This window comes from Tursiops truncatus, chromosome 13 (assembly GCF_011762595.2).
Source record: "Tursiops truncatus isolate mTurTru1 chromosome 13, mTurTru1.mat.Y, whole genome shotgun sequence".
NCBI lineage: Eukaryota > Metazoa > Chordata > Mammalia > Artiodactyla > Delphinidae > Tursiops > Tursiops truncatus.
This window is the reverse complement of record NC_047046.1, coordinates 15070-39523: the sequence shown is the minus strand read 5'-3', so window position 1 is coordinate 39523 and position 24454 is coordinate 15070. Positions and strand designations below refer to the sequence as shown.

Sequence of the window (24454 nt, the reverse complement as noted above, 5' to 3'; positions counted from 1 at the left end):
TGATAGTTTTCAGGAGGAGAGAATATTCTGCTGTACCCTCCTGTCCCTAGCTCGGTACTGGACTCATGGTAGGAAGGTGATGTATTTAAATCAAGCTTCTGATACCAAGTTCCCCTGCTGAGTTTATGATTAACCTTTCTTTACAAAAGTGTATCCCTTTTCTTGTCCTGCCCCTGTTCCCCTCAGGATTGAGGAGTATCAAAGAAAAGGGGTGGGGGGCGGGAACTGGTCAGGACCCTGCAGAGCCCTTCTGGGTTCAAAAGACCCTCCATGTCCCCCATTTCTTGTTTGCAGAGAAAGGCTTTACTCTCCTAGGCCTTTCCTGAGTTCTGAAGAGCGGACACATGTAGTTACTAATTAGGGAAGATAGGGAATGCAGAAACGAAGTTAAAGCAGGCCCAGATGGTGTCAGAGGAAACACCAGGGGCCAACCAGGAATTAAAATTGCTAACCCATCACATAGGCGCTAAGTAAATAATAAAATGCCTCAACCGTGGCCTTTGTTCTCTCCTAGAAACAGGTTAAAGAACGACGAGACCATGATTTTCTAGTTTGCTTTTCAGGGACATGAAGCTCAATCACAATCACCAATGACACATCGAGTCATAGGATGGCGCCGGGAAGCCTGCAACTGAGGTCTCATCAGGAAGCTGAAATCACCAAGACCCCCTCTCATTTACCCTTTTTGCCTTTAAAGACCTTGCACCTGGCTAGCCAGCAAGATGGACCTGAGACAAACCTGTATCCCCCATCTTCTGGACTGGTGCACAGCCCAGGTCTGGCCGCTTGTCAATATTCCAGAGGCAAGTGCTGGTCGGAACAGAAAAGTTGCTTTAATAAGAAAGCCGGCAGTCTAGGGAGAAGGCAAACTCATATCCAAAACCAACTCCAAAGAGTTTGCTCAGCCACAAAAAAGGTGAAGTGATCTCAGTTAATCACTGAGGTAGGAGGTCCGAGTCGACCCACACCCCACTGTGTGCAGGCGTGTGGACTCCTTGTGACCTTTCTTTAGATGCTATCCTGCTCCGTTTGCTCGTGAGGTTACTGAAGGCCAAGCTGGGGAAAAGGTCCAATCATCTGTTGATTACTTATTTATTTATATTTCTTTAATCTAAGGAAAGAACCAACAGGTTAGGCAAAGTATTATGTGATCAAAACATTTGGAAGATGTGCTTGGGTTAGTGAGAATATAGCTTTGCTGAAGTGGTAGGACAAATGGGGCCTCCTGCAGAGAGCTCTTTCCTGACAAAAGCTGCTTAAGGTTAATAGAACTCTCTCTGCTCCAAACGCGGGTGTTTCCATTTGTTTGGCCTCATTTGCGCGTCAGGCACACGAAGTTGGGTCCAACACTTCTGGGTCAGTGGCTTTTGACTAGGAGATGGCACGCTTTTCTCATGTCATAATCCGAGGGCATGGAGCACGTCTGATAGGCCAGAGACCAAGAGGACAGATTGGGCAGGTCCCTTTGGCAGATGTCGTGCTTTGCTTTCTTTTAAGCAGAATCTCTTCCTGACCCTTAGCACCTTTACCCCACTTCGCTCACTCTGCCCGCAAAAGATCTGCCCGGTGAAATCTTTGATCAATTGTTTGGGGACAGAAGGGCGAGAACCTTCTCTTGGTGCACACGACCCCCCAAATGCTGATAATCCCAGAGCAGCTGTCTTTGAAGCAAGGGCATGAGGAAGGCCAGCCACAGAAGGCTTTGTTTTGTTGAGTGGAGTTGACGTGGCCCAGCAGTGGGCTCGTACGTCTGTGGCACAGAAAGCCCAACCCCTGCAGCGGGAGTTTGCAGCAAAGTAAGGGCTTATGGCACCAAGCAAGAGAGTGGGCGACAAGCCTCGGATCCACTCCAACTTGACCGTTTTTAAAGGGGAAGAAAGGGGGTTAATTATCATCTTGTGACACATTTTTTAAAAAATATTTTTTATTTAGCTGCTCTGGATCTTAGTTGCAGCACACGGGATCTTCGTTGCGGCCTGCGGGATCCTTAGTTGCGGCCTGCGGGCTCTAGTTCCCTAACCAAGGACCGAACCTGAGCCCCCTGCACTGGGAGTGTGGAGTCTTAACCACTGGACTACCAAGGAAGTCCCCTTGTGACAGTTCTTAGTCGTAGTTTCGGGGCTCAGGATGTCTCTGGTTTGCCACTCTGGAGATCCATGGCTTGGCCGTCTGTGAGCTCATCTTGCCCTGGAGAAAAACAACCACGACTTTGTATGTTGATGATGAGACCTCATCTGACTCTGGGGGGTGAGTGCTCAGTGAGCAAAGGATTAGGTCAGAGGGGACAAGAAAGGGAGTAAAGTTTTGGACAGAGAGGCTTATCATCAGCATGGCAGGGGAGCTCGGTTTTAGGGGGACTTGGTTTCACAGAGAGCTGCTTGTGAGAACAGAGATGAAGGGGGACTGCAGGGGAAGACAGAGGGAGACCCAGGGTTCTGGTAGTGGGAGAAGAACTTTTGCAGGTAAGACCTTGGAGAACTAAGGAGGAGAATCTGAAAGCTTCGCTGATGTTGTGGAGGGAGGAATTTCCCTCTACGCTTCTAGGTTCTTCTGGCTGGTCTAAGATTTAAACTGACATGAGACAGATTAACAGGAGGAAGTCACACAAAAGTTTAATAAAACGTATGCTTGGGAGAGACCCAAGAAAACTGAGTAACTCTCCAAAATGCTGGAAACCATCACCTTTTTTTTTCCCCCAGAAATAATGTATTTATAAACACAGAAATGGTTACAACAAAGATGGCCGTGACGAGTGGGTACGTATATATTTTTATATATATATATATATATATATATATATATTTATAAATAAATCCTTGTCCAGCAACTGACTGTGGCACCTAAGGAGGTAAGTCCAGTCCTTGCATTTGCCCCAAACCCTCCCTTCTCTGCAGCCCCCCCGGTTGTGGGGTTTCACAAAAAACCCGCAGCTCCTCAGGCTGGGGACGGGGACACTTAGCACAGGGCCTCGGCTGGCAGAGAAGGGGAGGAGCTCCAAGGAGAACCATCACCCACACTTCTAAGCCACCCTTGACCAATTTGGGGATCTCCAGCCCTTGGGGACCACATCTCAGCCCTTGCCCCTTTAAGAATAAAGGCAGTCTGACTGCCTCCATGTCCTTCCAGCATTAGGTAGGAAGTGACTGGAGATCGCGAGGGGAAGGAAGCGGCTCCCAGGGACGGGCACAGCAAGAACACAACAGGAGGCTGCTTGCATTTAGGGCTCCCTCCTCTCTGACGTCTGGGAGTGCCAGCCTCTAGTCCTCCATCAGCCCGAGCTTGGAGGATTACGAGGGTGAGGAGAGAGAAAGTGCCCACGCTGGAAAAGTCTCTATGAGGTCACAGCAAACCCCTCCCCCGAGCACCAACCCCAATGTTAAAAGCCATGCTTGGGCGGGGAGGCTGCCGGATTTCCCTACCAGCTCAGTACTCCACAGCCATTCAGGAGGGCTGACGTTCCTTCTGAGAGAGGCTGAGAATAAGGATGGTATCCTGTGGGGGAAGGCCGTGCCTGAGGCCCAAGGAGATGGAGCCGTGGCCTGTCAAGGAAGAAGAGGACTTTTCCCACCGAGAGGAGCTGCAGAAAGAGGGGACCAGAATGGCTTTCCCCTCTACCTGGCGGACGCAGCACAGGTCTCCACGAGCTGGCCAGGTGCTCCAGCTGGACGGTGCTGCTGGTGACAATGAGGCAGAGGTCCTCGTGACGCTCCGCCGTCTTTAGGGGGTTGGGTCAAAGGAACACTGCGGGGAGGGTTGGGGGGCTGCGGCGCTGCGAAGCCTGGGGGGCCTGGGCCTCAGGGCAGGGCGAGAACAGATGTGCATCAACAAGGGCGAGGTCAGCTGTCCCCGGAGAAGGGCTGAGGGGCTGGCTCCACTCCCTGCCCCACCTCGCTGGCTGTGCGGCCTCGGCGCGCCTGCCCTCGGGCATCAGCGTGGACAGAGTCCAAGTCAGAGCAGCTGACCCCACAGAGCCAGGCGTCCGTTACCCAGAATATCACGGTGGTACCCGTGCCGTGGACAGGACTGCGGACTGCTGGAGTCTTCTGTTCTCAGAGGTGGAGGAGAGAAGGGGGTCAATCAAGGGCTCCCGGTTTGGTCATCACGTCCCTCTCAGGATCCCTGCGACAAAAGCCTCGTCAGCTCAGACCTCCCGAGCTTCAGCTCCCGTGAGTGTCTCAGCTCTTGCCCCGCTCACAAGCCCTGCAGGTGGTCCCTGACCTCTCTGAGAAGACAGCATTGACCCTCACAGAGGAAGGAGGTGGTGGTGGCTATTGAGGTGGCACCGTGGCCACTAAGAACCCCTGGGGCCGAGAAAAGAAGCGGATGCTGGAACCAGGGCTCCCTCTGTCCTCTCCCCGGACGATGACGACGACCGTCAGAGACAGCCGGATGTGCTCCCCGACGTTCTACTCGAAGGCAGAGATGCGGGTGCCCTCCAAGTCACACACCGAGACCAAGCCCCACAAGTGCCCATGCTGTTGCAGCCCCTCGCCAGGAGCTGCTACCTGGCTCAGCACGCGTGTATCCACTCAGGGACCAAGCCCAGGGGTGTCACTTCCGTGAGAAGTCCTTCCCGCAGCCCTCTCACTCCAGCCGCACGCCCGCAGGTGTGCACACCCAGGTGTGCACTGCCAGGATGTGAGAACACCTCCACACAGCTCGAACCTGCAGTCCCACGGGCCGCGGCGCGACAAAGGTAAACCCTGCCAGGGCCACAGCTGTCACCGGGCGCGCTCGGACACAGCCTTGCTGGAGACGCCCCCGTCCACGCACACCGTGAAGCAAGGTGTACACCTGCGCAGTCTGCAGCCGGGCCTACACGCTGGAACCACACCTGACGCAACACATGATGCGCAAACACATCCCTCCTGATTTCCTCCAGCGGTGGCCCAGGCCCAGGCCCTCACCCTAAATACCATCCTCGGCTAAAGACCAGAGAGCCCGTGGGAGAGGGTGATTCGCGACCTCGAAAGGGAGGAAGGCAATTCACACGGAGATAGAAAAGCAAACGCTTTGTAAACAAACCGCTGGGCTGCACTCCGCAGGCCTGCAAGCCCTGGGCCTGCCCAGCCTCAAGACCAAAGAGCGAGCCTGGAGTCAGCGACCACCGCGGAGACTTCAGTGGTTTACTGGCTGGGGGATCTCACACGTGCAAAGCAAAGTCCGGGAGCGACACCCCTCCGTGTGCAGCAGGCGGCGGGCAGGACAGGCACCAAGCTTCCCGCTCTGCCCGGTGAGGGCACAGGCTGAGAGCTGAGGTAACCTGCAAAGGCCCGAGGGCGGGGGCCTGGCCAGACTGGCTTCCGTGCGGCCCGTTGCACCCCGAAAGCCCGCTCTGCCGCCCTCCCACCCCGACACAAACAGGTGAGCCACGGCAAGCTGGACCGAAGGCTTTGCAGTGTTCTAAAAAATTACCGTCTAACTATGCAAACAGACACCAAGTTTTAACAGCAGAGGGAGTTTTTTTTATGGCGATACTCAGTCGGCCCAGCACCGCAGGCATGACTCCCGGTCTGCGCCGGGTCCTGCAAAGCACCCGTGCGAGGCGCGGCCATAACGGGCGCCGGCAGCTTGCCAGCCGCGGCCGCTGAGGCGGCTGGCGATCGCTTTTTCAAACAGCACGTGCAGACCTGTGTCCACAACTACTTTACTTTCGTGGAACAGGATCCTGGAGGCGAGGGTTAGGGCGCGTTTTCAGTCGATGCTGCCAAACCGCTGTCCGCAAGGGTTGAGACAACCTGCAGAGAACTGCCGCGCTCCCGGCGGAGGGTCTGGCCCGCTTCTAGCTCTTTCCTCCCGGCAGGGCTTCCAGGGCGCCCGCCAGGGGACGCGCTCTCGCCGCCGCTTCCGAGCCTCAGCGCCTCGTCACGGGCTCCTGCCTCGGGGCCCCACGTTTCTTCCCGTCGCCACTGGCAGGAGGCCCGCGACCCCGCACCCTTCGAGCGACCCGGGTGTCCCCCAGCGCCGACAGCCCCGCCCCACGCTGCTCCAGGAAGGGCGGGAAGGAGGCCAAGGGCCGAGCTCATGGAGAGGGTCCTGGAGTTCGGGAAGGAAGTGGGTTCGGGGGGCACCCCGAACACTGACGGGACCCGGCCCGGCGGGGACAGAGGGGGCGGGGGGCAGGCGGCTATGCCCTGCGTCCTGCCCGGACACCTCCGTCTGGCCGTGGCCCTGCGCCGCCGGACCTCTCCCGGCGCCCTTCTCCCCGCGGGGCCCGAGAAGCCTCCCCGGCGGCCGGCCCCGGACGCCGGACTCAGTCACCGTCGCCCGGACGACCCCCTCGTTCACTCACCTTCATCCGCACGCCACCAACACATCCCAGCCAGGCGCCCGGGGCCGCTTCCGCGCTCGGCGCGCACGTGCTCCGCCCGCACGTCCGGGGAGGCGGCGGGAAGGCGCGGTTGATACAGAGTATCCAGGCCTCCGCCAATCCCTGCAAGGGCCCCGCCCGATGACCCCCGCCCGTGCCCTGCGCCCCCTAAGTCCCGGGGCCTGCGGTTCCGCCCACCTGGGTTCGGGGCATTCCGGTGGTTCTTGGGGAGCCGAGAGGTTCTCGGGGGTCCGTGGCATTCGGGGGGCTGCACGGGAGCCGACAGGTTGGGGGGCGAGGGCGGGGCGTCAGAGGCGCCATCCAGCCTGGTTCTGCGCGTCCTCAGGCCCCAGAAGGAGCAGAGCCGGGGTCCTGGGGGTCCTGGGCTGGGGTGGAGGAGAGGGCGCCACGACCCCCGCCCCTGCAGCAGGAGGAAGCTGTGACCCTGGATTAACCCCACGCCACCGCCCTGGAGCTCTGCGGAGACAAAGCCCGGCTGGGGTCGTAGCCCAGGGGGCAGACACCCCCGCCCCTCCCGTGCCCCCGCAGCCCCAGCCGGAGGCCCCCGGTGATCCCACCCCCGCCTGACCCTGGGGCGCAGCTGCGCGCGGCGGAGAGGCCTTCGCGACGGTGGAGGCCTGGGGACCCGAGTTCTCGGTGACCCTGGTCAGCCACGCGGGGGAAGCCTCTGAAGTGCCGCCGTCCTGGCTCGGACACGGTCTGGCCTCTCCCCTGTGCAGTTTAGTTTGGGGAGATGTTGCACACAGCGAGCCGGAAGGCGCTCTAGAGAGGAGACCAGGAGGGTTTCGAGTTGCTTTTGAAAGGGTGGTCAGGGCAAAAATTCTCTGACGTCAAAGCTCATGCCTGAACGTATGCAAAAGACTTAGGCAGAAAGAGAAACATTTCAGCGTTTGTTCACTTGAAAATCTGGAAACGACCCAAGAGTCCGGTGGAATATTGCTAAACACATCACCCTTCAGAAACAGGATGGGCTCCTGGAGGGTAATTAGTAGTTGCCGGGAGAAAGAATGCTTCCTGACCGGACTAGTGATACATTGTACAATAAAAACGGCTGTTACAAAGCAATGTGAGTGAGACGAGCCCGTTTGAAAAGTACAGACACAAAATGATGTATGCCACATCGTTAAACCCTGGTTGCCACCGGGTGACAAAATTATTGTTGTATTACTTTTATTTGGCTTTAAAATTTTCTTCTTTTGCTTATCCATGTTTCCTAATTTTTATAAAAAGACAATCTTCTGTTTTTCTCGTTTTAAGGTTCTTTTCAAGAAATGGGAGAAAAAACATTGACAACAGGGTTGGGGGAAGCAATCCCCACCGTCCAAGTATACTAAGGCGGATATGGGTGAACAGAGAGGAAATTGGAGATTTGCTGCAGGAAACCCTCCTGTTGTGGGAAGGTGATCACAGGCCCTTTCTCCAGGACCGGCTGGTGCTCAGTGAGAATATTCCTGGTTGCGCTCCACCCATGAAGCATCAATGAAGTTAAAACCTCAATGGAAACCAAAATGTCCAAGTACCTACGTTATTAAATATAAATGTAATTCAACAAATTTTATGATTCTAGTTCATTGTTATAAAATCAGTTACTTTTTTTGGCTGCCAGGTGAGAAGTCACTGTTTACACACATTGTCTTATTTGAGCCTCCCAAGCCACCTCTGAGCGAGTTATGTTCCCTTGTTACTAAAAAGGAAATAGGTCCAAGTGCATTTAAAACACTTCCAACCAATAAGTGGCCTCCTTGAACTGTCAGACTCAAAAGCATACGTTCTTAACGTAAGCACATAATAATTTCAAGTATTCTAAATCGGGAAACTCTTCATAAGCTTCATTGTTTTGTTTTGTTTTTTTTGCGGTATGCGGGCCTCTCACCGCCATGGCCCCTCCCGTTGTGGAGCACAGGCTCCGAACACGCAGGCCCAGCAGCCATGGCCCACGGGCCCAGAAGCTCCGCGGCATGTGGGATCTTCCCAGACCTGGGCAGGAACCCGTGTCCCCTGAATCGGCAGGCAGACTCTCAACCACTGCGCCACCAGGTAAGCCCCATAAGCCTCATTTTTAATAGAGGTCTGATCTTCCAACAAAAGGTAGGCCAAAAGGTAATTATCCAACACCCACTGTAAATAGAGGCTGCCTCTCTCTTCCATGCTCACTAGTCTGAAATGCAATCATTACCACATAAAGCACCCTAAGGCATACTTACCTGCTATTTCCGGATTTTCTATTCTCTCTGGACCCAGGCTACCTGGGGCGGACTCCCAGTTTAATTGCTTAATAGCTGTGTGACTTTGGACAAGGTACTGATCCTGTACCTTCTCTCCTCTTGGTAAAGTTTATGATTTGTAATAATAGCAGGCCCTCTTTCCTCTTTGGTTTGAGATCATTAAATGAGTCAGTACTCTGCACGCGCTATCTTCTTTACCATTTTGTTTCTTACCGGCGTTGTTCACTTTTAACACGTTCAAAATCTGGGAACTTCCCCCTTAGGACTTCTCCTTTTCAGAAATGTCCTGGCCACTCATGTACTTTCCCCCATAATGAGTAGCTGAACACATTTTTAAAAATCCCTGATCCACGGAAGGCTGCAAGCCCATCTAGATACAGCCTGCTAAGAACCTCTACTTCACCCTGAACCCCTCTTCCCTCCAGGGAATTACCTTCGTTCCCAGAGGTCCCCCTGAGGGAGCTGCTTGCCCACCTGCACTGCCCCAGGAAGCCTTCTCGAAGCCCAATCTGTCTGTATATTGGGGTGCTTGTAGCCATGGGAGACCAGTCCTTTGGGCCGTTCGTGGGTTCACAGAACTACGGGGAGCAGGCCGTCTGGGGAACACCCTTGGGAAACCGATGCCTGACAGAAAAAGAGAGGGGATGTGTGACGTCTTGGGTAGAGTGATGAGAAGGACAGAGGGAACGTAAACAAGAGCTGGAAAGAGTGGCTCAGCTGTCCTTCCTTTCTTGGAAGATGGCAGATGCAGGTGGGGCAGGGCACAGGAAAACCCTCCCAACATACTGACCCAGAGGCACTAGGAATGCTTTTTTTTTTTTTTTTTTTTTTTTAGAGAAAATATTTAAAAAAATTTTTTAAAGATGAGATGAGTATTATCGATTTTTCCTTCTGCTTCAGGCTCAAAGGTGGCTGGGCAGTGGTGCTGTGCCCAAACAAGACCCACTTCACCTGCTACAAACCTTCGTTCCCTCTGGTGGTAGGTCAGGTGCAGGGAGGGGGACAGGGACTCAGAGCCCAGGGTCTATTTACTGAGCATGCGGCACTCAGGTGGGTATTTTGCCATCATCCCCATATGACAAGATGCCCATCAGAGAGGTTAAGTCACTGGTCTAGTCACAGAACTGGTAGAGGGTGGGTTTGAGGTTAGCCCGCTCCCATCTGGCCCCCAAGTGTTGGTTTACACGTCACCCAGCAGCACACTGACTCAGAGGGTGGGAGAGAAGGAGGGAGGTCTCGCTGCGCACTACATTCTCGTTACTCAGTAACCATGCTTGTTAAACTCCAGGCCCAGGCTGGACGCTGACATCACAGATGAGTGAGTGTCCCTCCGTTTGAGGGATCCATCCTCTCAGGACCTGTTGATTGCCTACTCTGTGCAGAGCAGGAAAAAACCTCAATCTATTTATCTATTTTTGTCATTGAAAAAAACCTAAATAGATATTTAACCTAAAGCATTTTAAATTAATATAATATTACATGTGAAAACTTGAACAAACATACAAGTCCAAGAAAATGAAAGCACATTGTGAAAGTTCTTGATGATTTTGATTTTCTATCCTTGTAAGTTACATAAAGTGCACAGATCTTTAGGGTTTACCTCTGATTTTCCCATACATGCAGATACTGTGTCCTCACCATTTCCAGCATGCTTCAAGGCTCTGTCATGCTGGTTTCCAGTCACTATCCCCCCACGGTGACCACCCTGGACTTGTCACCAAATGTTAGCTTTGCCTGTTTTGGCACTTGATCTGCCTTCTCAAATGCTACAAAATTTCCCCCATGTAACCCTAGAAGGTCTATTTTTTCCCCCTTTACATTTAGGTGTACAATTAATCTGGAAATAATTTTAACTTATGGTACGAGGTATGGGTGTGTCAACCCCCCACACACCCCATAGGACATCCAATTTATCTGATTTATTGAAGAATCTTCACCATTGCATTGCAGTGGCACTTTTTGTCTTAAATCAGATGATGGTACATGTGTGGGTCTGCTTCTGGGCTCTCTGATCTGTTGTTTCATTGGTCTGTTTGTCCAACTTTACACAAAACCATACTATTTTAATCATGGGATAAGTTGATATTCAGTGTGTATCCTTCAGTTTTCCTCCTCTTTGTCTTTGGTATACTTCACCCTTTGCACTTTTACATGAATGTCAGAACCAGCTGGTTAATTTTGGCAAAAGTGCATACTAGGACTCTGAGACGACACTGAATTTATACATCAACTTGGGAAACATTTGAGAACAATATTGAGTCTCCCAATTCTCAAATATAAAATAGATCTCATTTATTTAATATCAAGCAGTATTTTGTAGTTTTCTGTATAGAGTCTTTTCTTTAGTCTTATTTCTGATATTTATGATGCTATTGTCAATGATACTTTAATTCCATTATCTAATTTTTTGTAATATATGGAAATACCATTGACTTTTGTATATTGACATTTTATCAGTATCTAGCAACTCTGCTAAATTCACATAATTCTAACAGATTCTGTAGATTTTTTTGGGGTTTCTAGGTACATAAACATATTGTGTAGGAATGACAAGTTTTCTTTCATTCTTTCTAATCTTCACACTTAAAAAAAAACTTACTGCACTGGTTAGGACCACCAATATTCAGTGTTGAATTAAAGAGATAATAGTTGGGACTTCCCTGGTGGTCCAGTGGTTAAGACTCCACGCTCCCAATGCAGGGGGCCCAGGTTTGATCCCTGGTCAGGGAACTAGATCCTGTATGCTGCAACTAAGACCTAGTGCAGCCAAATAAATAAATATTTTTTTAAAAAGTAACACTGTTAGTTAAAAATTGTATTTTGCTATCTTGCTAAATTGACTTGTTAAGTGGCTTTAAAAATTCTTTTTATTGGAGCACCGTTGATTTACAGTATTGTGTTAGTTTCTGCTGTACAGCAAAGTGAATCAGTTATACATATATCCACTCTTTTTAGAGTCTTTTGCCATATAGGTCATTACACAGTATTGAGTAGAGTTCCCTGTGCTATACAGTAGGTCCTTATTAGTTACCTATTTTATACATAGTATGGTATATATGTCAATCCCAATCTCCCAATTTTTCCTCCACCTGCCCTCCCCAAGGTGCCTTTTTTGGGGGTAAAGTTTTAAAAGGAGTTTCAGTGAAGGCAATCATGCTGTCTCTGAATAAAGTTGTCATTCTTCCTTTCCAATCTGTATCCTTTTTTATTTTGGCCATGCCACGTGGCTTGCGGGATCTTAGCTCCCCAACCAGGGACTGAACCCTCGCCCTCAGCAGTGACAGCACGGAGTCCTAACCACTGGACTGCCACGGAATTCCCACCAATCTCTATCTTTTTAATTTCTTTGTCTTGCCTTATGTAGTCAGCTAAATCTTCCAGTACAGTGTTGAAAGAGAGTGGTGAGAGTGGATATATTTCACTTGTTCTCAATCTTAGGGGAATCTATTCACTCTTTGACCGTTACGACATTAACTGTAGACATTTTTCAGATGTGCTTTATTAGTTTCAGGAAGATACTTCCTATTCCTAGTTTGCTGAGGTTTTTAATCATGAATGTTATGGAATTTGAACAAATGCTTTTACTATGCCTGTTGATGTGACCATATGATTTTTATTTTTTAGTTGGTCAGGTATGAATTAGTGATTGGATTTTGAATATCAAATCAGCCTCAGCTTTGTATTCCCAAGATAAACTCCAATTTGCCTTCATGTATTACCCTTTTATATATTGCTGGATTAAATTAACTAGTTTTGAGGACTTTTACATCTATGTTCATGAGGAACATTTGTAGTTTTTTAAACAATTTGTAATCCTTTTTTTAAAAAAAAATCAGGGTAATACTGACTTCATGAGTTAAGAATTTGTCATCTATTTTCTGGAAGAGTTTGTATAGAATCGGTATTACTTCTTTCTTAAATATTTGCTAGAAATCATCAGTGAAATTATCTGAGCCTGGATTTTTCTTTGTTTGGAGATTTTTAACTGAATTTAATTTCTTTAAGAACTGTAATAGGTTACCCTTTCTTGAGTAAGCTTTGGTAGTTTGTGTCTTTCAAGAATTTAGTCCATCAAAATTGTCAAATCTGTGTTTTGTGATGCTTACCCCTTCCGCTGTTTTTGTTTCACTGGTTTCTGGTCTTATCCTTACTATTTCATTCCTATTTACATTGGGCTTTACTCTTCTTTTCCTAGTTCCTTAAGGTAGGACTTTATATTATTGATGTGAGACCCTTATTCTTTTCTAACATAAGCATTTCGTGCTATTAATTTCCCTCTACACACTGCTTTCTCTGCATCTCAAAAATTTTGATATATGTTGTATTTTAATTTGTACACATCATATATAATAATAATTCAAAATATTTTCCATATTATGCTTGAAATTTCTTGGACCCATGAGTTATTTAGAATTGTGTTGCTTAATTTCCAAGTGTTTGGAGACTTCTCTGTTCTTGCTGCAATTGGTTTCTTGTTAAACTGTACTATAGATGGGAGAAATTTTGCATGGTTTCAATTATTTAAAAAATTTTAGGATTAATGACTTAGGACATGATCTGTAATGGTGAATGCTTCACATGTAATTGAAAAGAATGTGTATTCTGCTGTTGGATGTTCTAGACATGTCTACCAGGTCCAGCTTGTTGATGGCATTATTCAGTGCTTCTATAGCCTTGCTGATTTTTGGTCTCCAACTTATATTACTGAGAAATAACTGTTGAAGTGTCCAACTAAAATGGTAGAGTATATTTCTCATTTCACCTCTGTTTTTGCATGATTTTGAAGCTTTCTTGTTAAGTGCATGTACATTTAGAATTGTCTTTTTGGTAAAATGATGCTTTTCATTATATAAGGTACCTATACATTCCTGATAATTTTCTTTGCTCTGAATATATATTTTCTTCCATAAAAGGGCACATATTTTCTAATGTCAGCTCTTAGGCTGGGAGATAGGGTGGGGCTGAATCAATCTGATCTGTATTTCAGCTGTCTGAGCTTTGTTGAAGCTTTTGGTTGATTTAGTGCAAAACTGCCTTCAGATATTTTGAGGGCAAATCAGAATGTTTCCCTCGGCAGGGCCTGGAATCTGAGTGTGGAGACGTTGTAAAGATTTGCTTGTGCTCACAGCCAAGCTGCCAGCTCTCAGAGCTGTGCAAAACATCTCCTTGCCTTACAGCCTGTAGCTTATTTTGGTTTTTCTAAATAGACAATCACATCTCCAAACAAAAGGATTTTTGTTTCAGCCCCAACCCCCAAGTCCTTACAACTTTTTCTTCTCACACATTGGCTAGAATTGCCATTACACTGCTATAATTAAAATGATGAGAATTCTGTAATTTGATAATTTGATTAAAAAGTGGCAATAACTAAAGCTATTCTGGGTAATCTATGTAGAAGGAACTAATTAATAATGGCAGCAGACTACACAAAGCATATTTTACAGTACAGAGAAAGATAACACCTAAACATCCTAGGTCTTATGATGTAATCCTTATTGTTTTCCTGGTTATTACATTTACTTACACACTTTAAAAAATCTTTATGTTCTATTATGAACATGCATATCATTGACATTTAAACATTTTCTCCATCTTTTCCTAAAAGTTTGGAACATCTTTACAACTTTTTTTTTTTTTTTTTTTTTTTTTTTGTGGTACGCGGGCCTCTCACTGTTGTGGCCTCTCCCATTGTGGAGCACAGGCTCCGGACGCGCAGGCTCAGCGGCCATGGCTCACGGGCCCAGCCGCTCCGCGGCATGTGGGATCTTCCCAGACCGGGGCACGAACCCGTGTCCCCTGCATCAGCAGGCAGACTCTCAACCACTGCGCCACCAGGGAAGCCCCATCTTTACAACGTTTAAGTAATTTGTAAAGGAAATTATTTTTTCTAAGTGAACCAAAATAATAGTGAAGTAAACTTTTCTGCTGAGGCTTATCCCATTTGAAACATTCATAAAATCTTCTTTTCTTGTATTTTTTTTTCTAGCTTGGTTTCTCCAAGGTATGAGCTTCCAATACGTGCAATTCATTCGTTTTATATTTTCTCTCATTAAAATCCTAATTCTTATTAAATTATGAATTTCAAAGGATTGTGTTCTATATTCATTTGCATTATGGGATTCCTCTTTGTGGATGTTAGCATATTAGAAAATGACTTCCTGACATTCATTTCATTCATATTGTTCCTCACCTGCACAAACTTAAAGAAATGGTATGACTTCTTGCTGAGAACTTTCATAGGGTTCACTGAATTGATAGGGTTCCTGTGTACATTTACTGATATTTTTTGGTGTACATAAAAAACAGTGTTCTTTGGATGCCCCTCCACATGCTATACATACACGGTGTACCATGAGATTTTTCCATTTATAGAGTTTCTCTCCTGTACGAATTTTCTGGGAATTCCTGTGAATTGACTTTTTAAAAAAAAATTATTTATTTATTTATTTTTGGCTGCATTGGGTCGTCATTGCTATGCGCGGGCTTTCTCTAGTTGCATCAAGTGGGGGCTGCTCTTCATTGTGGTGCGTGGACTTCTCATTGTGGTGGCTTCTCATGTTGCAAAGGATGGGCTCTAGGCACGTGGACTTCAGTAGTCGTGGCACATGAGCTCAATAGTTGTGGCTTACGGGCTCTAGAGCACAGGCTCAGTAGTTGTGGTGCACGGGCTTAGTTGCTCCACAGCATGTGTGATCTTCCTGGACCAGGGCTCGAATCCGTATCCCCTGCATTGGCAGACGGATTCTTAACCACTGTGCCACCAGGAAAGCCCTGAATTGACTTTTGAGAGAAAGTTTCTTACATTTACTTCACCAATATGTTTCTCATCTGTATGAGTTCTCTGATGCATAATGAGCTGTGACTTGCAACAAAAGGCTTTCCCACATTCGCTGCACTTACAGGGTTTTTCTCCTGTATGAGTTCTCTGATGTGCACTGAGAATTGATTTCTGAGAGGTTTTTCCACATTCACTGCACCCATAAGGTTTCTCCCCTAATCAGTTCTCTGATGTACAATGAGCTGAGATTTCCTAATGAAGGATTTTTCATACTCATTGCATTGAGAGGGCTTCTCTCTTGTGTTCATTCTGATGTATAATGAGCCGTAATTTTTCACTGAAGGATTTCTGACATCGACTGCATTTATAAGGGTTTTCCCCTGCATGAGTTCACTCATGTACAATGAGAAGTGACTTCCAAATGAAGGCTTTCGCGCATTTGTGACATTCGTATGGTTTGTCTCCTGAATGAGTTCTCATGTGTATAATGAGGTATGACTTGCTACTAAAGACTTTCCTACGCTCACTGCACCTATAAGGCTTTTCCCCAACATGAGTTCGCTGATATGAGATGAGCTGATCTTTTCTGTTAAAGGCTTTCTCACATTCACTGCATTCATGGAGTTTCTCTCCTGTGTGAGTCCTCTGATGTATAATGAGGTAGGACTTTATCCTAAAAGCTTTCCCACATTCATTGCATCCATAGGGTTTCCCTCCTATGTGACTTATCTGATGTACAATGAGCTGTGACTTCAAATTGAACGCTTTTACACACTGATTACAGCCATAGGGTTTTACCCCAGTGTGTGCTCCCTGATGTACAATGAGCTGTGACTTGAAAGTAAAGGCTTTCCCACATTCACTATAACCATAAGGTTTCTCTCCCATATAGGTTCTCTGATGTACCATGAGGTTTGAGTTTGTATTAAAGGCTTTTTGACAATCACTGCATTCATAGGTTTCTCTCCTGTATGAATTCTTTGATGTATAATGAGTTGTGGTGATTTCAAACCAAAAGCTTTCCCACGTTCATGACACCAATAGGGTTTCTGACCTGAATGAGTTCTCTGGTGTGAAACAAGCTGGTCTTTCCTACTGAAGACTTTCCCACATTAACAGCATTCACAGGTATTCTCCCGCATGTGAATTCTCTAATGTGTAACAAGTTGTGAATTGAAACTGAAAGTTTTCTGGCAAACACTGCATTCATGTAGTTTCTCTTCTGTGTGAGCTCTTTGATGAACAATGAGGTAGGACTTGCTGCTGAAGTCTTTTCCACATCTACTACCTTTGTAGCGTTTTTCTTCTGAATGAGTTTGCTGATGCACCACAGGGTATGACTTGCTGCTGAAGGCCTTCCCACAGTAACTGCATTCAAAGGGTTTTCCTCCCATACGTATTTGTTGGCATATGAGCTGTGACTTTCTGTTGGCAGTTTTTCCAGATTCATTACTTTCACACTATTTTATTCCAGTAAGAGCTTGCTCATGTTTAGAATGGAAGGATGATTCCCTATGTGCATGAAACCCATTAGGATTCTTTCCAACATTATTATTACTAAAATCTATATTATATTTCAAACTCTTTCCATTTGTGACACATTTATGAAGTTTTTGTCTTTAAAAAATTTCTTTTTTTGGTTGTGTTTGATCTTTGCTGCTGTACATGGACTTTCTCTAGTTGTGGTGCATGGGCTTCTCATTGTTGTGGCTTCTCTTGTTGCAGAGCTTGGGCTCTAGGCATGCAGGCTTCAGAAGTTGTGGCACATGTGCTCAGTAGTTGTGGCTTGCAGGGTCTAGAGCTCAGGCTCAGTAGTTGTGGTGCACAGGCTTAGTTGCTCCACGGCATGTGGGATCTTCCCAGGCCAGGGCTCGAACCCATGTCCCCTGCATTGGCAGGCAGACTCTTAACCACTGCACCACCAGGGAAGCCCTAAAGTTTTTGTCTTGAAGAAACATAATCTGTACGAAGAAGACATAGTTTTCCAAATGCAGTACACTGATAGCATTTTGACATACTTCTCAGCTTGCCTTGATTTTCCTGATGCCATTCCATACAACCATCAATTTCCCAGACTTCATCTAGAAATGAAAATACTCACGATATAAATAGTAACATGATCCTAGTACAGCATAAAATTGCCTTATAAATGTCATGTCCTGATGTTTTTCTTAGTTTCTGAAATCAATTCTGAATGTAAATAAAATCTCAAATGTAAATATACCCAGACTCCTGGGCTCTGGGGAAAACAAAGGAAAACAAAACATGAAAATAGGCAAAGGGAACTGGCAATAAATAAAGGTAGTCTTGAGTTTCAAAATTTTGCATAATGTTTTCTTTAGAAAGAACAAGGAAAAATGAGCAAAATCTAAAGAAGTGGGAAGGGATCTCTGAGCATAGGCTTCATTCGACAAATAATTGTTAAATACCTATTATGTGCCAAACACTGTCTAAGCTCAGGAGAAAGAGCAGAACCATTGCAGATTTGTTTACAGTCCTCCTGGGAATAAAGTTCCACTGAATACTCAAAGAGATGAAAATAAATTCACAAGAAATATCACTGAGATGTTTCAGTACACTGACAGCACCAGCTAATAAAGCTTCCAGAGAAACGAAAAAAGTTTCACATAATGGATCAAAATTTAGAATGGATCTGACTTCTCAGTAGCATCACTAGAAGAGAAAAAACAGAGGATTCAGGAGTAAATTAGAGGCACAGGTCGCAAAATCTATATCAAATGCACCCTTTCAAAGGAAGCTACCGTGAGAGGTGTTCCAACAAAAGAAACCAAGAAAAAAGGTGACACAATAAAAATAGAAAAGAAAATCTAAAAGGAGATTCCAGGTTAAAAACTGTACAACCAGTTCTTGAGAAAAATCAGGTTACACTGGGGCAAGTCAAATAACGTGGGAGTGATGTCACTAGGAAGATGAAATTGACAGAGTCACTAATTTAGCTGAATGTACCAAAAGAATATTTAGACATGTGAAGACGAGTCTGGGGTTAAATTAATTATAAATACATTAATGATAACATAGAAAACTTTGTAGGACAATAAAACAACTCGAGAAAAAACGAGTTATGAACAAAACTAACCATTGTATACTCGCACGATTTGCCCAGGAAAAGAAATTACATGGTCGTAAAGATACAAAAACTGAAGACTGATCTAAGTATGAAATAGCTTGATTAGGATGATGGAGGTATGGGAAGAGAGTGTGTGTATATTGGGGAAGAGGAAATCTTTACCCTTCATACTAAATAATTAGAGGAGAAAATCAAGGTGTAAGAGAATAAGTCGTTTATTTAGAAAACATGGAGGTAAATACCATAAGAAAGAGCTAAAAGAGATGAAATTGTTTTTCTCGGGGTGGGGAGAAATGAAAAACAGAAGGGGCAGGGTGGACAGAATGCTGTTTAAACATAAAAAATCTCCAAAATCCAAAAATACAAAGTGAATAGGGAACTAGACAGAGGACTAAGTCCTCAGTCATAATCACAAATATTTGGAGGTTGAATAGAAGAGAGAATGGGTAGACTTGGCCTAGGTGTCCCAAAGTAATATGCTGACCAAGGCAATGGACAGAAAAGGGTATTAAGAGAACATAGAAGAAGGTCAGGTTTGAAGATAGCAACATCACAGGATCTTAATACCTCATTTCAGGTTTCCCTATATCCTAAATCTGAACCGTCTTATTCATTTTGTACACAACCTCCAAATTATATTTTCCCAAACATCAATTCCCAACTGGGACAGTACCCACACCCATGCAGTGAGAAATGAACATGAGCATGTCTGACCATTACAATGGCTTTGGAGGGAGTATTACTGGCTATTACTGGACTGGCCAAAAAGTTCCTTCGGTTTTAAAGTAAATATAGAAGATACATTTTTCATTTTCACCAAGAACTTTACTGAACAACATATTCACCATTTTGTTCCACTACCTTCTGCCATTTTTCAGGCAACTTCATAATTCCATCTTCCCAAAACTTTTTATCTTTTTGAGCAAAGAACTGTTCCAGGTGCCTTTTACAGTCTTCCAGGTAATTGAATTTTTTTTCCATTAAGAGAATCTTGTAAAGACCGAAATAAATGGAAATCCAAAGGTGCAGTGTCTGGTGAATATGGCAGATGAATCAGAACTTCCCGGCCAAGATGTAACAGTTTTTGCCTGGTCATCAAAAAAAACATATGGTCTTGGGCTTCCCTGGTGGCGCAGTGGTTGAGAGTCCGCCTGCCGATGCAGGGGACACGGGTTCGTGCCCCGGTCCAGGAAGATCCCACGTGCCGTGGAGCGGCTGGGCCCGTGAGCCATGGCTGCTGAGCCTGCGCGTCTGGAGCCTGTGCTCCGCAACGGAAGAGGCCACAACAGTGAGAGGCCCGCGTATTGAAAAAAAAAAAAAAAAAAAAAAAACCCAAAACATATGGTCTTGCATTATCCTCATGGAAGATTATGTGTTTTCTGTTGACTAATTCTGGATGCTTTTTGTCGAGTGCTGCTTTCAGTTGGTCTAATTGGGAGGAGTACTTGTTGGAAGTAATCATTTGGTTTGAAGAAGAAGAAGCTCATGATAGAGGCCTCCCTTCCAATCCCACCATATACACAACATTATCTTCTTTGGATGAAGACCAGCCTTTGGTGTGGTTGGTGGTGATTCATTTCGCTTGCTCCACGATCTCTTCCTTTCCACATTATTGTACAGTATCCACTTTTCATTCGCCCGTCACAATTCGTTTTAAAACTGGAACGTTTTCATTACGTTTAAGTAGAGAATCGCATTTGGAAATATAGTCAAGAAGGTTTTTTTCCCTTAACTTATATGGAACACAAACATCAAAGCAATTAATATAATCAAGCTGGTGCAAATGGTTTTCAATGTTTGATTTGGATATTTTGAGTATTTTGGCTATCTCCCTTGTGATATAACATTAATTTTCTCAATTAATGTCTCAATTCGATTGCTATCAACTTCAACTGGTCTACCTGGCAGTGGAGCATCATCCAGAGAGAAATTTTCAGCATGAAACTTCACAAACCACTTTTGACATGTTAGATCAGTCACAGCCCCTTCTCCATATACTGCACAAATCCCTTTCTGCATTTCAGTTGCAGTTTTGCCTTTCTTGAAATAATACAGTATAATAGGCCAAAAGTGTTGCTTTCTTCCATCTTCAATATTAAAATGGCTACACAAAAATTCACCAATTTTGATGTTTTTTTTAATGCATGCTGATACGACAGCTGTCACAATACAATCTAACAAAACTGTTTTGAATGAAGTTAAAGACAACTAAGTGCTACTAGAGCCATCTTATGGAAAAAACTGAATGAACCTTTGGCCAACCCAATACATGGTCTTAAAGTCAGAAGTGTTTCCATCGAGAAGAAAACAGGCCAGTGAGTAATTAACCTTTGCCCTCAAATCATATTTGCTCATGTTTGGCTGTCAATGTTGTCCCTGTAGACTCTGAAAGTTCATGGATACTGAATCTGTCAGTTTCTGTACTTCACCCTTCCAATCCTTCTGTTGCTGGCACCACACTCCTGCTGATTTTCCCTTGGTTCCCACATCTCTGGCTTCCTTCATTTGATTTCCCAGGAAATCTAATGAATTTGCTGTTGAGCATTTTCTTTGCAAAAATAATTGTGAAAAATTAGATCATTGCTGGTATCTCAAGGAAGAGCACAAAGAATTCAAGAAATAAGGACAGAATACCAGAGCCAGTGAGTAGAAGAGAGGAATTCACAAGATTAAAGATTATTTAAATATGATTCAAGACTGTATTAAACATGATTACTGGCTGTGGCCCATCTTGAGTTTAGCCACAGAAGACAATGGAAGAGGAAATCATGCTAAGCCAGCAGAACCCGGGCTCACCAGGCCACGGCCACAGCAGGAAGCCCCGGCACAGCCTGCCCAGCCCGGGTTCCAATGCTTCTCTGTTGTGCCACTCCTGCTGCTCTCCCAGAACGAGGTTCCTGTTGTACCCACCCTGTACTTCTCTCTGCCACTCTACCTGTCTGGCTGGTTGTACGTGGATAACTTATCTTTAATTATAGATCACCAGAACATGAAGAACCACCACGTCTGATTAGAAATAAGGATCCTAGACTTCCATTAATATACTAGAAGAATGACAAGAGGGGTGACAGAATATTTTTGAAGATGAATGGATGGAAAGAAGGGTACGACTGGATGATGCCTAACCAGAGAGGTAGATGGAGGTGGACAGTGCTGCCTACCCAGCCGTTCTGCTGCCCTTTTCCTGGCTGGCAGAAACCTGATCTTATTTCCTACTTCCATTTGTAAGGCCATGTGCTGCAGTTAGGAAAATGGGACCCACTTCCATACCCCTGCCGAGAGTGAAGCATGATATAGCTGAGCCGACAGTGATGACCCCGTTTCCCTCACCAGAGTCTTCTTTACACAGGGATATGTAATAAAAATCTAGCCTGCTCAACATGGTAAGTCTGCTGGGGTTTCTTGAAAGAGATTTTAATGCCTAATTAAAAGGACCATGTGGAAAGAAACAGTCTTTCTTATTCCACTGCCCACTGGTATATCTGCAGGTGTTGGCTGGAACTGTAAGAGGCATCTGGTGACCATGAGGGGAGGAAATCTGAGAAATACTGACATAGTTAGAATGGCGAGGCAGAGATAGACGTTTGGGGATTTAGTAAGTCAAGCAGTCCCACATCAGGACATTTTGTGATGTGTGGTAATAAATCACTTCTGCCTAAATAGTTTGATTTTGGACTAATCAAAAATTGTAGCTGAAACAATCCTAATAATACAAAGATTAACTGTTGATTCATCCTGCCACGCTTATGACAGAATATGTAGTTGCTTTGGGAAATATATCTGACAGTAACATCAGGATGAACTCACAGTATAAAAAGAGTAAAAGGTATAAATTTTGCTAATAAGTAGAATAAGCAAGAAATGAAATAATGGAATTCCCTGGCGGTTCAGTAGTTAGGACTCCATGCTTTTACTGCCAAGGGCCCGGGTTCAATCTCTGGTCAGGAACTAAGATTCCATAAGCCGTGTGGTGTAGCCAAAAAACAAAAAAAAAAAAAAAAAAAGAAAAGGAAAGAAAAAAAAAAGATAATATTGGGAATGATCTCATTCCCAATGAGAAGGAGGTGGGAATTGAGAAGATGGAGGCCTTAAAAGACTTATTTTTGAAGGACCAAGATACTAACAGATTATAGCAAGACTAGTGAAGAGAACTGCATAAAAAGGATATTTAGGCTCACGCCCCAGTGCCAGGAAGAACCAGGAGCACAGCAGAACTAACAACCAGGAAGGTGAGAAGAAGTTATCATACAGCTATGGGGCAGCAGAAGAGACATTCCAATTCCAGTTTCTGAAAAATGAGACAAGGGAGTGGCCCATGCAGGGAAGATGCCCGGTGGAACAATCAAACCCAGTACCAAAGGGCAGATGAAGGAGGGATGGGGCTGTCAGTCACCAATACAGAAAGAAAAAGCGTAAATCTTCAGAGTGGAAGTCTTTTAAAACTTACAATATACGAGGAAAGTGGGGAATATAAGAAAGACCCCTTTGGACTCAGAGGAAAGAGCATGCGAGGGCAGTAAAGCATGAGGAGAATAAGCACTGTGTCGTGCAGTGTGAGAGTGGGTTCCATGGGGTTCACTTGAGTAAGGTGTGGGGAAAAGGCTTCAGGCGGGAGAAATGATATTATCAAATGATGCAGGAATACACTCAGAAAGAACAGTGATGACAAAGCCATTAGGAAGGAGAAGCAGAAAGGGTAGAATCTCCTAACACGTAGGTTTCAAGGAGAAGGAAATTGGAACTGTGTTGAATATGAATGTAAGTAATTTTAGAAAAATAGAAAAAAAGTAGAAGGGGTGTGAAAGTCACATGAAAAGAGGTAAAGAGGAAAAGCTTGCTTAAATGCGTAATGAAATGCATCTATCACCACGGGAAAGTAAGAAGGAAGCTGAGAATGCCACAGAGGAGATTAACTAAGAGACAATGGTTACAAATGACCCAAAAGTACAAACACAAAGGGAACATCCCATCAGAACTCACACCAATTCTGAGTAAGGAGGAAAAGATCTAAATGTCCTGACGACTCACCCAGATGGCCCTGAGTTGGGATTTGCATCATCCACAGCTCTTCTTGTTCCAACTGGAAAATGATATTTAGTTTGGTGAGTTGATACCCCGTGAACGGAAAATCACAGACAACCTGGCCCAAAACTGCCTAGGACCCAGGGATTCAGCAGAATGGGGAAGACTCTGTTTTAGAGGCGGCGTGATGAAGCTGCCCTTTTGCACTTTGGCAAAGTAAACACCATTCAACCAGCAGCTTCTGATGCCAAAGGGAGAATAAGAAAATCTGGCCTCTAAATATAAGCCGCAAATCACCAAGCATTTTACGAAAGTGCCCCAGCTTTCAGCACCCAAGAAGGGGAAGCCTGGAGATGACACACACTCCTTTCAGGGAGGTGGTACATACCCAGGGACACCAGGTTGCTGTAGTTCTCCAACATCACACTCCTGTACAGGTGCTTCTGACCTGGGTCCAGCAGCTGCCACTCCTCCCAGGTAAAGTCCACAAACACATCCATGAATGACAATGGTCCCTGAAACAGCATATCTCCATTCAATTGCAAATCATTTTACTGAGTTTGTAGTAAACAAAAGGCTGCTAAGGGTGTCCATTATTTACATTCTACTTTGAGAGAAAAGCAAACGTTTACTGAAAATATCCCATCAATATGCATTAAATCAGTTAACCTGTCTTTCAGCATATAAGAATACCATGTGCCAGGTATTCAACTAGGAGCAGGTAATATAAAATGGATGAAAGACAGAAGTGTTCAGCATTGCAGAGAACAGCAAAGATTAAACCCATAAAAATGTAACAGGCAGTCAAAGATGCTATGACAAAAGAACATGCAGAGAACATGGGCACAAAGGGGGAAGCAAGCAATGCTGCTTGAATGCACCAGGAGGTACCACTGAGGAGAAGACATTAACATTTGGTGTAATAAAAAAGGCAACAGCTCTAAGTAGCAGCGACTTTGTGGGTGATGGATATGTCCATGAAGATACACAGGTGGTAAATCAGCATATGT

The 24454-nt window shown here is 45.4% G+C and overlaps 2 pseudogenes; one reads left to right on the top strand and one right to left on the bottom strand.

Moving 5' to 3' along the window:
• Window positions 1-3526: 3526 nt before the first annotated feature.
• LOC117307725 (uncharacterized) lies at window positions 3527-4912 on the top strand (annotated as a pseudogene).
• A 769-nt stretch (window positions 4913-5681) lies between these two features.
• Window positions 5682-23971, bottom strand: LOC141276236 (uncharacterized; annotated as a pseudogene).
• Between the last annotated feature and the right edge of the window lie 483 nt (window positions 23972-24454).